This window comes from Vipera ursinii (assembly GCF_947247035.1).
Source record: "Vipera ursinii genome assembly, chromosome: 2".
Classification (NCBI taxonomy): domain Eukaryota; kingdom Metazoa; phylum Chordata; class Lepidosauria; order Squamata; family Viperidae; genus Vipera; species Vipera ursinii.
The window spans coordinates 16,335,053-16,348,138 of record NC_139513.1 but is presented as its reverse complement, the minus strand read 5'-3'; positions in this window follow the sequence as shown (position 1 = coordinate 16,348,138).

Here is a 13,086-nt window from a genome sequence, read left to right as displayed (position 1 = left end):
GTGTGACTTGGCAAGGTCAGTAAGAGAAATGTGTTAAAAGCCAGACCACACTTCAGCAATGAAAGACATCTTTTTTTGGCCAGTATGAGCACAGTTTATTTGCTTCGATCAATGTTTCCCAACCTTGGCAAGTTTAAGACATGCGGACTTCAATCCCCAGATTTAATAAGATCAGGGAAATGCTATAAAATGACTAGAAAATAATAATACAGTATTAACTGTTTTGAATGTTAACTAAATTTAAATATAAATCTTGCTACAGTACTTCTATGGACGCCAATCTTAGAGTAAATCTCATTTTATTCAATGTATCTTAGGTCTGAATAGCCTGGGACACTCATAACAACATCTGCTGGTCTTTGCTTTGTTTTTCACTTTACCACGTAGTCTCCCATTCTCAGAAATACATTTTTGAAGATGGTCCTGTCTATTGTCATATCAATCCATTAGGTTGAGATAAAATGAAAGACATCGATCGGATCCCTTATATTAAACATAAGACTAAAATTAGTTCTATATTTTAACTGTGGTGCTCTTGTTTATTGCTTTTAGTGTTACAATATAATAAAACCACTTGTAGTTACTGTCTACTCTAGGCCAATGTTTTACAACCTTGGCAATATTGAGATGAGTGGACTTCCAGTTACTCCAAGCATTCTGGCTGAGGAATTCTGGGAGTTTAGAGTTTACACCTCTAAAAGTTGCCACGTTTTAAAAAAACCCACTGATTTTGACATCAAGCTGCTTTAAAGGCATGGGAGTGAGAGCTAACTGAAAAGTTGGTAAGCGTCTCTGAGAGAATATTTCTCTACAATATAAAGAAATGTTCTCGATTCTAGACAATCAGATGTGTGAACTACAACTCCCAGAATTCTCAGCGAGATCCCTCCAGAGAGAGTTGCCCAGGTTGGGAAACACTGAGATAATGAAAAGGATTAAATCTACAGAGCCGGGTTTCCTAGAGAGGCCACGCATATCAGGAAACTGGCGCTTAAATTCATACGGACCTGTCTGATTTTCTTTTGTGCTTTTGGGCTGCGATGGCGGGAGGAGGTTTCTGGGGCAGGGGAACTTTTGGGGTGCAAGTAAGTTTTAGGGTGGTGCAATGACAAAGTTTCAGGGTGAAGGTGAATTAACGCATCATACCAAAAGCCCCGGAGCGGAATAATAATAAAATTGCAATCATTCGCAGTCTGGCATGTGGAAAAGATAAAACAGAGCCTCTCGACACGTTTAACCAGATCCATGAAACACTTGTAGCTTCCTGGCGTGAATTGAGTTCCTTTTATTTGGGTTTTTTTTGATACAAATAAAATTATCTATTAAGGAATCTTTTAAATTCTGCCTTGTGTGTCACTTTGTGCTAACCATGACTAGAAAGGATCAGTTTTGATCTTCATTCTCCAGGGGAAAAGATGATCATAAAGATTTGTTTTTAAATATTTTTGGAATAATATTTCAAAGGGATCTGCCCTGATCTCTATGTCGCTTCTGAGGCATCTAACCTGATTATGAAGATGTCTATAGCCCTCTTTTAATTCATTTAGACATTGCTCTCTCTTCTCAGTAGCAGAGATGGTAAAAATTCACCACCTCCCCTCAAAATTACTTCAAATGCAGAAGGGACCCAACTTAAAGAAATGGGAAGGCAGGCCCATCCTTGGGAATGGGTGCGACAAAGTCTACAAGATGGTGGGCAGGACATTGTGATGTGTGCCTTTTTAACTTGTGTGTGGCACGCATGTGTAAAAGGGGTAAGGCTTTGGTTATGATGCCAGGCCACCACTTTACAGAGATTTATCCCCATGGCTGACGCCAGTGAGTAGGGGAGAGGAATCAAGCGTTAAGATTTAAGGGTCCACAGTATTGTCAATTATTAAGGGTCCGCAGTATCGTCTGGGACGTTACACATCCTCTTCATGACCTGTTTTCCTTGTTACCTTCTGGGAGGAGGCTTCGTGGTATCCGAAGAACATCCAGATTCAGTCAAAGTTTTGTTCCATACAGCATCAACTTTTTGAGCTCTCAAGCTTCCCTTTTCCGCTACGTATTCAAGATGGACAGTGATTAATATTTATATGTAAGGGTGTAAGTATATAGATATGTATGTATGTGTAAATTATTCAAATTGCTAATAAACAATTTTAGGGAGGCTGAAATGATCATTTCGAACTTCTTATGTTCTCATCAGTCAGTCATACCCTTTTTATCTGAGATTCGAACCTGGGCTGATTAGGCAGTTGCTTTAACTTCCTGAGCCACAGGTTCTTTCTCTCTTTTATTAGCTAGGAAGCAAGGGAGATATATGTGTTAAATATTTGTCAAGTCTTTTGAATATGCCTTGCTAATTAACTCTTTCTTTCCTGTTTGGCCTAACTCAAGGCTAGCCACAGGATATAATCACAACTTATGACAGCTCATTATTTGTGTAAATTATTCAAATTGCTAATAAAGAATTTTAGGGAGTTGAAGTCCACGAGTCATAGAAGAGCCAAGGTTGCCTACCCCTGCCCTAGGGTGGCCCATATTATTAAATTAAATAACTCGGTGGATTTCTGAAATAAAGGACTGTCCTTTATAATAGCACATATAATCATCGGAAGCATATCTTATGTCCCCACTATTTTATAGTTCCATATATATATATTTAGAAGGTAGCAAATTAGGGTACAAAATATCAAATGAATAGATTGGCAGAGGAAGTCATCATAAAAGGTTTTGGGTATGTGGCATAATTGCTTTTTTTTAAAATGAAGGCTTGATTTTATTAATTCATCCACTTTGTGAAAACAAACAATCTAATGACACAGTAGCAGTAACACAGAGGAGGAAAAGCAAACTATGCTCTATTATGGATCCTAAAACAAAAATCCATTATTAGAAAATGGATCACACCATACCCTATTTTCCTGCCTGCTAGAGTTCTAGAAAAGTGGGGATAGAGGCCCCCCAATAGTGTATCTGAAGCAAAGCTTTGAGGGTAATCTTCCTTCCACTATCTGTCGAAACCAATCTGTGGTAGGTTTTATATTGGACATAGGTGTGTGAAAGGAACAGGGGAAAGAAGTGGGGACTTAACATTTCTGGGAGCGATGTCTGTGGAGATTCTCAGTCCTCCAGGCCACAGTTGTCTCAAAGATGCTTTTTCAAAAGGCAACTGAACTGGGTTTTTTTTTCCTTGAGGAAGCAGAACAAAAAGTTTTGCTTCTCATCCAAGAAGCTTTCTTAGGGTCTTGCGGAAGAACAGGGTAGAACAACAGCTAATGACCCTCTTTTACCGGTCTACTATAGAGAGCGTCCTCCCGTATGGTATTGTGGTTTGGTATGCTGGTCTGACAGCCGCGGACAGGAAAGTATTACAGAGGGTAGTGAGCACAGCACAAGACATTGTGGGCTGTCCCCTGACACCACTGGATGACATCGCCAGGGCTCGTTGCCTTGGAAGAGTGAGGAAGATTCTCAGGGATGACTCACACCCTGGACGGTATCTCTTTACTCTCCTACCATCCAGTAGGAGATATAGGAATATAGCCAGCCGTACCAACAGGCTGAAAAATAGCTTTTATCTGTGGGCTGTTAGGCTTTTAAATGGGACATAATCTTATGCAGAATTGACTTGGGAGGCCGGTGTGTGGCGTAGTTGGTTCACACGGTGTGGTAGGATGGAGGGTTTGTTGTCACTGTGTGTTGGGGGGAGAGAGCATGGGGGGAGGCTCAGCTAATCTCAATGTACACATGTTGTACTTTGACAATAAAGGTTTATTTATTTATTTCATCAGTTGAACATCAGGCAACACGATCGTCTTGGGCAAGAAGCAAAACCTTTTCTTCTTCTTCTTCCTCAAGGAAAGAACAGTCTGGTTGCCTGTTTGAAGAAACACCTTTGAGTCGATTCTGGGAGGATGGTGTTTGTAGGAGGCAAAAGCAAAGAAAGAAAATGGGAGGTTAGATAGGATGCACCAGTGGGGCAAATGTAGACCCAGAAAATAGGAGCAGGGCCGAATTAGTACTAGGGATGCCAGCCCCAGAGCGTATGGTTAGGATCCTAGACAATATTTGCAGATGCCTACCCAGAATGTATTTTGCAGCTAAACGTGTGGAGTCATTAAGGATCCTTGATTGCTTTACAGATGCCAGGCTAGACTTGGGTCAAGACCAGGGGGTTGGATCAGAAGACCTCCAAGGTCCCTTCCAGCTCTGTTCTGATTGAAGATTGAAGACCCAGGAAAGCACCCCAAATGCCACCCTATGGTTTTTTTCAGGACCTTGGAGAGCACTTGGGATTCGGACCTTCGACAGTACCATTACTACGGTGCAGATTGAGCTGATTTTAGTTTTAGTTACAGCATGTTGTGATTCAGGGTCAGCCTGTGGGTTCGGCAGTTGGGTCGGACGACTCAGAGGAGGAGGGGGGTGTTGAAGACCTTGCTGAGGGGTTGAAGATCTTGCTGATGATAGCCCTCAGCCAGGCCCCTCCCACTTGGTCACCACGGAGACCCAGCTGTGTGAGCCTGACAGCGTGGATGAAGATGACCCACAGCTGGCCCTGTTCAAGGACGCCTGACGCAGGAGGCAGTCAATTAGGAGTAAACAGAGGAAGGCAATGGGGCTTCTTGGAAGGAGGCAGAGAGAAGCCACGCCCTGAACTCTATATAAGGGGAATGTTTGCTGAAGGCTGGTTTGCTGAAGGCAACCGCTTGGATGGTTCATGTTTCTTAAAGCTCCTGTTTCTTGGTTCGTGTCTTGTTTGTTTTTGTAGCTATAAATTTGGCAGGCGTAATTCCAGCCTCTTGCCGTTTGTAAAGGGGTTGTCCCTGCCTTTTCTGCAGGGCCGGTAGCAGGCTGGTACAGAACACAGCACAGGAAGCAACTTCATAATCATTTCCACTGAACTGTAGCCCTTCTGTGAACTCACCCCCTTCCTTAAACCCTTGCTGTGAATGAGCTAATAATAATAATAATATATAGCAGGCCAATAAAGTACCAGGCTAAGGTTTCCTCAGCTTTCCCAAGTAAGATGATCAGCAGACAAGGCGTCAGTATGACTGTTCCCCAAGGAGATGTGTTATCTCCATATTATATTTTATTTCCAGTGGCGTCCTATATGAATATGAAAAGATTGGGCAAGTTCTACATTTTGAAGAGCAAATCAGTTCAGGGACTTCTGGTACCCATATTCCAACTCAGGAATGAAAATGAAACCAAAATGTGTTTATAAGATATCAGATGTGGGAATAGGTTATTTTTTGCTGTTGCATTTTTTTAGAGAAAATGGCAAGTTACTGTGTAAGCAAAAATCAAACTGATTTACTTGTTTAAGTTTTGTGTGTGTGTGTGTGTGTGTGTGTGTGTATGTTCAAGTGTGTGTTTTTACTCACGGTTCAAACTTGGCCCTTTTATGACTTGTGGACTTCAACTCCCAGAATTCCTCAGCCAGCATGCTTGACTGAGGAATTCTGGGAGTTGAAGTCCACACAAGTCATAAAAAGGCCAAGTTTGAAGACCCCCTGCTATAAACAGTTGCCTTCAGATTATCACTTGCTAGTGGGGCTCCCTGGCTAATTGCTGGCCAACTTTTGTTCTCAATCGGACCTCCCTTGCAGGGTTGTGGTTCACCCCAAATGAACCATTCTCACTTCCCAGAGGGGGAAACACACACACACACACACACACACACACACACACAATGTAATTGTAAACCGCTTATATTAGGGCTTGCATTTGAATTAAACATGCGTTTATGCTTGCTTCTGCTTAGCTTCCATTTCATTCGTTTCTCCCTGATCCTTGATTCATGTAATGGAAAGCCATTCAGGCTACTGCTAAGCTTGTAAGCCGCCCTGAGTCTTCGGAGAAGGGCGGGATATAAATGGAATTAAAATAAAAAAATAAAAATAAAATTCACCATGCGTCTTCACCCACTGTCAATCCTGTGCACACAATCAAAGATCGTTTGGAGGTGGTGCGGCATGCACCCCTTTTCTTTCGACGCTTCCCATTGCTCCCGCCTGGCCCCGCTCCTTCACTTGCAATCCTGAGTAAACAGATCTTCCTCGCAACGGGAATTTTGGCCATAAATAAAAGCGCACTTGTGCAATAAGACACCCTCCACCCAATTTTATTTCTAATTAATCCAGGCTTGCAATTGAAAGCATGAGAACCCGCTTGCACATTTGCAGGACGGATCAACAGAAAGAAACTCTCTCCACCCCTTTCCCTGAGGCTCATCCTCTCTAGCAAACTAATCTGAACTTTAACCATTCAAGAACCGAGTTTCTGCCTCTAATTTTTGCCATATTTGTGGTTTTTCAGAGGATCGGTGGCTGTGAATGGCAGCACGCTTATAAAATTATATTTGTTTTTCGATTGTAATAAGGGCATTGGGGAGGTGTTCCGGATTATTTTTTTTTCCTTCTGCCCTTTTACACACTAACAAGAGTTGGAAGGTCTTCTAGTCCTGGGGTAGGCAACCTTGACTCTTTTATAACTCGTGGACTTCAACTCCCAGAATTCCTGAGCCAGCTATGCTGAGGGGAAAGGGAGAGGTTTCCAAGCTGAGCCATGCTGGCTCAGGAATTCTGGGAGTTGAAGTCCATGAGTCATAAAAGAGCCAAGGTTGCCTATCCCTGTTCTAGTCCAACACGTTGCTCAAGCAGGAGACCCTATATTGTTCTGAGTAAATGTCAGCCCAGTCTCTTCTTAGAAACCTCTAGTGATGGAGCGCCCATAACCTCTGGAGGCAAGTCGTTCCACTGATTGTTCTAACTGTCAGGAAATTTCTCCTTAGTTCTAGGTTGCTTCTCTCCTTGGTTAGTTTCCATCTGTTGCTTCCTGTATTTCCTGTATTGCCTGCTACCGGCCCTGCAGAAAAGGCAGGGACAACCCCTTTACAAACGGCAAGAGGCTGGAATTAAGCCTGCCAAATTTATTAACATAAAACAGAGCAAAACAAGACACCAACCATGAAACAGGAGCTATAAAACAGGAACTATTCAAGCGGTTGCCTTCAGCAAACCAGCCCTCCCACGCATTCCCCTTTTATACAGTTCAGGGCGTGGCTTCTCTCTGCCTCCTTCCGAGGTGCCCCATTGCCTTCCTCTGTTTACTCCTGATTGACTGCCTCCTGCGTCGGGCGTCCTTGAACAGGGCCAGCTGTAGGTCATCTTCATCCACGCTGTCAGGCTCACACAGCTGGGTCTCCGTCGTGACCAGGTGGGAGGGGCCTGGCTGAGGGCTCTCATCAGCAAGATCTTCAACCCCCTCAGCAAGCTCTTCAACACCCCCCTCCTCCTCTGAGTTGTCCAACCCAACTGCTGAACCCACAGGCTGACCCTGAATCACAACATTTCCTTCTGGTGCTTTGGGAAATAGGCTGACCCCTCTTCTTTGTGGCAGCCCCTCAGATATTGGAACAGACAAACTCACAGATTCAGGGTTCAGATCAATGATTCAGAATTAGAATAGAACTGGAAGGGACCTTGGAGGTCTTCTAGTCCAGCCTCCTGCTCATGAAGGAGTCCCTAGCCTATATCATTTCAGACAAGTGGCTTTCCAATCTTTTCTTAAAAACCTCCAGTGATGGACCACCCACAACTTCTGAAGGCAAAGCTGTTCCACTGGTTAATTGTCCTCACTGTTCGGAAGTTTCTCCTTAATTCCAGGTGGCTTCTCTCTTTGATTAATTTCCATCCTTTATTCCTGGGCCAGTGTGAAAATCTATGGCAGGCATGTCAAACTCACGACATCATGTGACATCGCGCGACGTATTGTGACTTTCCCCCCATTGCCGGCAATGGGGTGGGTGTGGTTTCAGTATGATGCATCCGGCCCGCGGGTCGGCAGTTTGACATGCCTGATCTATGGGGTGGGGTGGGGTGCTGTGCTTTTTAGGTCTCTGATGAAAATAAAAAAGCTGGGGGTGGGGGGTGGGAGCTTTCTACTTTTAAAGAACCCAACTGTGCAAATCACTGTTTTCAAACTTAGCAGTTTTAAGATGTGTGGACTTCAACTCCCAGAATTCCGTAGTCAGGCATGCCGGCTGGGGAATTCTGAGAGATGAGGTCCACACATCTTAAATTTGCTAAGTTTGAAAAAACACTCCTGTAAGTACTACAGTGGGACTACAGATTGTAAAAGCTTCAGAGACAGATAGTGTTTGTGTGAGAATTTAAGAAAACCACAGGAGAGAGAGAAAAGGCCCTCATTTGTATGCATTTCTCATAGGTTAAGTTTTACATTTTACCATTGTCTATGAGCTTAGGGACGTGGTGGCTCAGTGGGTTAGGACGCTGAGCTTGTCGATCAGAAGGTCAGCAGTTTGACGGGTCAAATCCCGAGTGCCGCGTAACAGAGTGAGCGCCTGTTACTCGTCCCAGCTTCTGCCAACCTAGCAGTTCGAAAGCACATAAAAATGCAAGTAGAAAAATAGGGACCACTATGGTGGGAAGGTAACAGCGTTCCGTGCGCCTTTGGCATCTAGTCATGCCGGCCACATGACCACAAAGACGTCCTCGGACAAGCGCTGGCACTTCGGCTTTGAAACGGAGATGAGCACCAGCCCGTAGAGTCGGAAACGACTAGCACGCATGTGCGGGGGAACCTTTACCTTTTTACTATGAGCTTAGGAGATGTATATGGGAGGATAGCAACCCCACACCAACAACCCCAGAGAAAGATGCCAAATCGGTGAAAGAAAAATCTTCATCAGGGTCCAGTCCAAGCCAGGAATAAACAAAATGGAGACAGCTTTGGAAGGAAGGTTGGAGTTTATTGAAGAGCAGAGCCAAACAGAAATGGTGGCTCTGGGAAAGCTGACCACATGTAGCTGGGAGGGGTGGGTTTTTATACCTTCTTGGGCTTTTGTTTTGACTACCAAAATCAAGATGCTTTATAATTCCAGGTATCTTTTATTATAACTCAATGAAAACAGATGGTTTAGAAAGGTTTTATTTCCAGATAATCAAGGCAAAACTTACTTTGATGTGTACTGGTCGGGTACAAACATTTCTGTCCATTTTCGTAGGTAAAAAAGGGAGTGATTTCCCCATGTCAGCTATACTGGAGGTTGTGTGTTGCATAGTTGGTTAGAACAAAGAAGAAGTTACCCGCCTGGCACACAGCCAGGAAATCCTGTAATAAATTGTGAAAGCTCCACCCACTTAACTAGAAAGCATGGTATTCATTATACAGCTAGACTACTGTAAGGTTTCCCACTTAGCCTCCCAATTGCCCCAGCATTACTCGGGAATTTAAAAGAGCCAAAAGAAACTCCTGAGCTGAGGTTTCAGCAAGCAAACAACTTTTATTTCAATCAAAATAGAGTTGGGTGTCCCCATCTCTCTTCGTGGCTGGTAGAGAGATGAAGGCAACAACCAGGAAAGATGTCTTCCACCTTTTATACCTTTCTAGAACAAAGAGATCGGGTCTTGGTACTAGGAGCCAAAAGGTACAGAAAAATAATTCCTAGATGATAACTCATACACAGCTCCACCATAACTCCTTTCTCCCCTCTCCTTACCATGCTCTTTTCATGTAAGCAATCCCTTGTACCTAAAGCATGAAACATTTGCTTTTATATAACTAATTTCCCAATATAAAGTACGTACAAAGCTGCTTGCACAACGGTTGCTGGGTGGCTCAGTGGGTTAGGACACTGAGCTTGTTGATCAGAAGGTTGGCAGTTTGGCGGGTCGAATCCTGAGTGCCGCGTAACAGAGTGAGCGCCTGTTACTTGTCCCAGCTTCTGCCAACCTAGCAGTTCGAAAGCACGTAAAAATGCAAGCAGAAAAATAGGGACTACTACGGTGGGAAGGTAACAGCGTTCCGTGCGCCTTTGGCATCTAGTCATGCCGGCCACATGACCACGGAGACGTCCTCGGACAAGCGCTGGCTCTTCGGCTTTGAAACGGAGATGAGCACTGGCCCCTAGAGTTGGCAACGACTAGCATGCATGTGCGGGGTAACTTTTACCTTTTTTTAGTTTAATGAAGAGAAGGGCGAGGGGTGACATAATAGTAGTGTTCCAATATCTCAGGGGCTACCACAAAGAAGAGGGAGTCAAGCTATTCTCCAAAGCACCTGAAAGCAGGACAAGAAGCAACGGATGGAAACTAGTCAAGGAGAGAAGCAACCTAAAACTAAGGAGAAACTTCCTGACAGTTAGAACAATTAACCAGTGGAACAACCTGCCTCCAGAAGTTGTGAATGCTCCAAGACTGGAAGTTTTTAAGAAGAGACTGGCCAGCCATTTGTCTGAAATGGTATAAGCAGGGGTCTTCAAACTCGGCCCTTTTATGACTCATGGACTTCAACTCCCAGAATTCCTCAGCCAGCATGCCTGGCTGAGAAATTCTGGGAATTGAAGTCCATGAGTCATAAAAGGGCCGAGTTTGAAGACCTCTGGTATAGGGTTTCCTGCCTGAGCAGGGGGTTGGACTAGATGACCCCCAACGTCCCTTCCAACTTATTATTATATATATATATATATATATATATATATTTAAGCATAATAAAATCCCTTCAAGTCATAAATACCCGGTAGTTGCCAGGCATCTGAATTGTGATCATGTGACCATGGGGATGCTGCAAGGGTTAATTGTGAAAAGCAAGTCATAACTCACTTCTTTCAGTGCCCTGGTAACTTCAAATGGTCACTAAGCAAATGGTTGTAAGTCGAGAACTTTCTGTCAGTGGAACAAATCCCACTCCCTTCTAGCACTGAAGATGTTACCTAGTCAAGTAATGAAATGTGTGCAAGAAAATGACTAGTGTCAGAGATCACCAAGAAACCACCCCCACCCCCCGCAGTATTAAGGGGTTAATGTGAAAGTCCTAAGGAGCTAAGCTCCATAGCCTCCAGAAAGCAAGCCTGACATCCCTAGCAAGTCTTTTTTGTTCTTGATTTGATTTTTTTTTTCTTTTCAACCAGTGTTGACTGCTGAGGACTGCCTGGACAAGTCCCTGCAGTTTTCTTCACAAGATTTTGGAAGTGGTGTCATGGTTCCGACAAATGCAGTGCTTCAAAGAACTTCAAGTCCTTGTTTACCTTAAAGAATCTTTTAATATAGTTGCATAGCTTCGGCACGTACATATTGGAAGCCAAGATCTGAATTCTCCACCCCTGAACACATCGTATCAAGCACAATTCCCTCCCTTAATTAAAGGTCATAAATCACATTCTCCAATTAGTTTAAAATGCAAACTTTCCCTCCTGTTTAACAACCCGCCAAATTCGTATTTTCTCTTATTGCAAACAGTCCTGAGAAACAGTCTTCCTACTCTCCCCAGCGTCCACTAATTCTAACTCTAAAAGTAATATAAGAGTTCAAGGAAGGCTACATCACCCTATGTTGTCAAGCAAGAACATCCGATGTTAGCAGCATTGACAAGTGGTTTGCCTTTGGTGCCTAGGACTGCGAGAGAGCACCTGTTCCAAAGTCACCCAGCTAGCTTTGTACCTCAGGTGGGACTAAAACTCACAATCTCCTGTTTTATAGCCTGGTGCCTTCACCACTGCACCACACCAGCTCTCCCCCAGCCAGTATCATAGCAATATTAACCATGTGGCCAATTTCAAAGCTTTGATAAAATGACGTGTGTCCCAAAATATACATTGGTTTTAGATAGGAACGTGGATGTCCCTGAAGGAGAAATAGTGACATGTAAATCATTCTGCATTGTGCAAAAGACACATATTACGTTCTTGGCAAACGGTACAAAGAACATATCTGATTCTGTCATTTGCACAATGGGGTGACAAGATGCACATTGCTTGGACAACGTCATGGCTTATAATAGATACTGATCAACGTAAGATGGCTTCTGCCTTATGAAAACTGCTAGTGTGAGGCAGGCCATAAAGAAAGATACAAAGAATACATAAAAATGCTGCATGTCATAAAAGTGAGGTAGGACATAAAAGTGAGACATAAAGAAAATGCGTGTATTAGTTAGAAGAACAAGGAAATGGAGAATGCTGAACCACAAGTTCAACTGTAGGTCACATCTTGTAGGCCACCACAAAATTCAGTTACAGCTAACCAAATATGTCTCACTTGTAGCTAAACCACAAATGGAAGGCCGGAAACTTAGATGCTTAGCAAGACACCTGTGACCTATGCCAGAGAAAAGGCTGCAAGACATTTAGCTACAATTTAGCATCGCTAAGGGGGGGACTAGGGGTGAGCTAGAAGGGGGCCTAGAACTCATGTAACCAATCAGAGCTCATAAGTTACATTTCCGTGTTTTACTGCTTTTGGAGACTATACATGTACTTGCTTTTCTATGAAAAGGTGTTCAGACATTGACATTGCTTTTTGCTCTGAACCTTTTGCGCGCAAAACAAAACAAACTTCTTTTGATTCCGAGATCTGAGTCTCTTGCTTCTGCAACAAGTCAGTTGGTGGATTAATTCTGTCAATGGGTTAAAAACGATGTCTTTCCTTTCCTTTTCTGGCTTGAAGACAAGAAAAATATTGTGATGGACTTTGATGTGTGACTGCAAATAGGATGGTAAGTATGTGCAATTCAGAAGTTAGCAACCTGTTTGGGCACTCAATTCTGAGATCTCTTTAACATTTTCATCACAAAAATTTCAAAAAAGATTTCAGCCATCATGGTCTGCTTTATTATTTTCTAAAAATACTACTCCTTTAATGTCACCCAGTTACAATGGCACTGAATAAAGTGACTTACGACCATTTTTCACCCTTACAACCATTGTGCAGCATCCCCATGGTCACGTGGTCAAAATTCAGATGCTTGCCAGCTGGTTCACATATATGACAGTTGCAGGGTCCCAGGTTCATATGAACATCTTTTGCAACCTTCCTGACGAGCAAAGTCCATGGGGAAGCCAGATTCGCTTAACAGCTATGTTACTAATTAACTGCTGCAGCAATTCACTTAACAAATGCGGCAAGAAAAGCCATAAAATGGGGCAAAACTCACTTAACAAATTTCTCACTTGGCAACATAAAACTTTGGTCTCAATTGTGGTCGTTAAGTCGAGGACTACCTGTATTACTGAGCGGGGACTGAGTGCTTATATCAAAGCCAGGGGTAGGCAACCTCGGCTCTTTTATGACT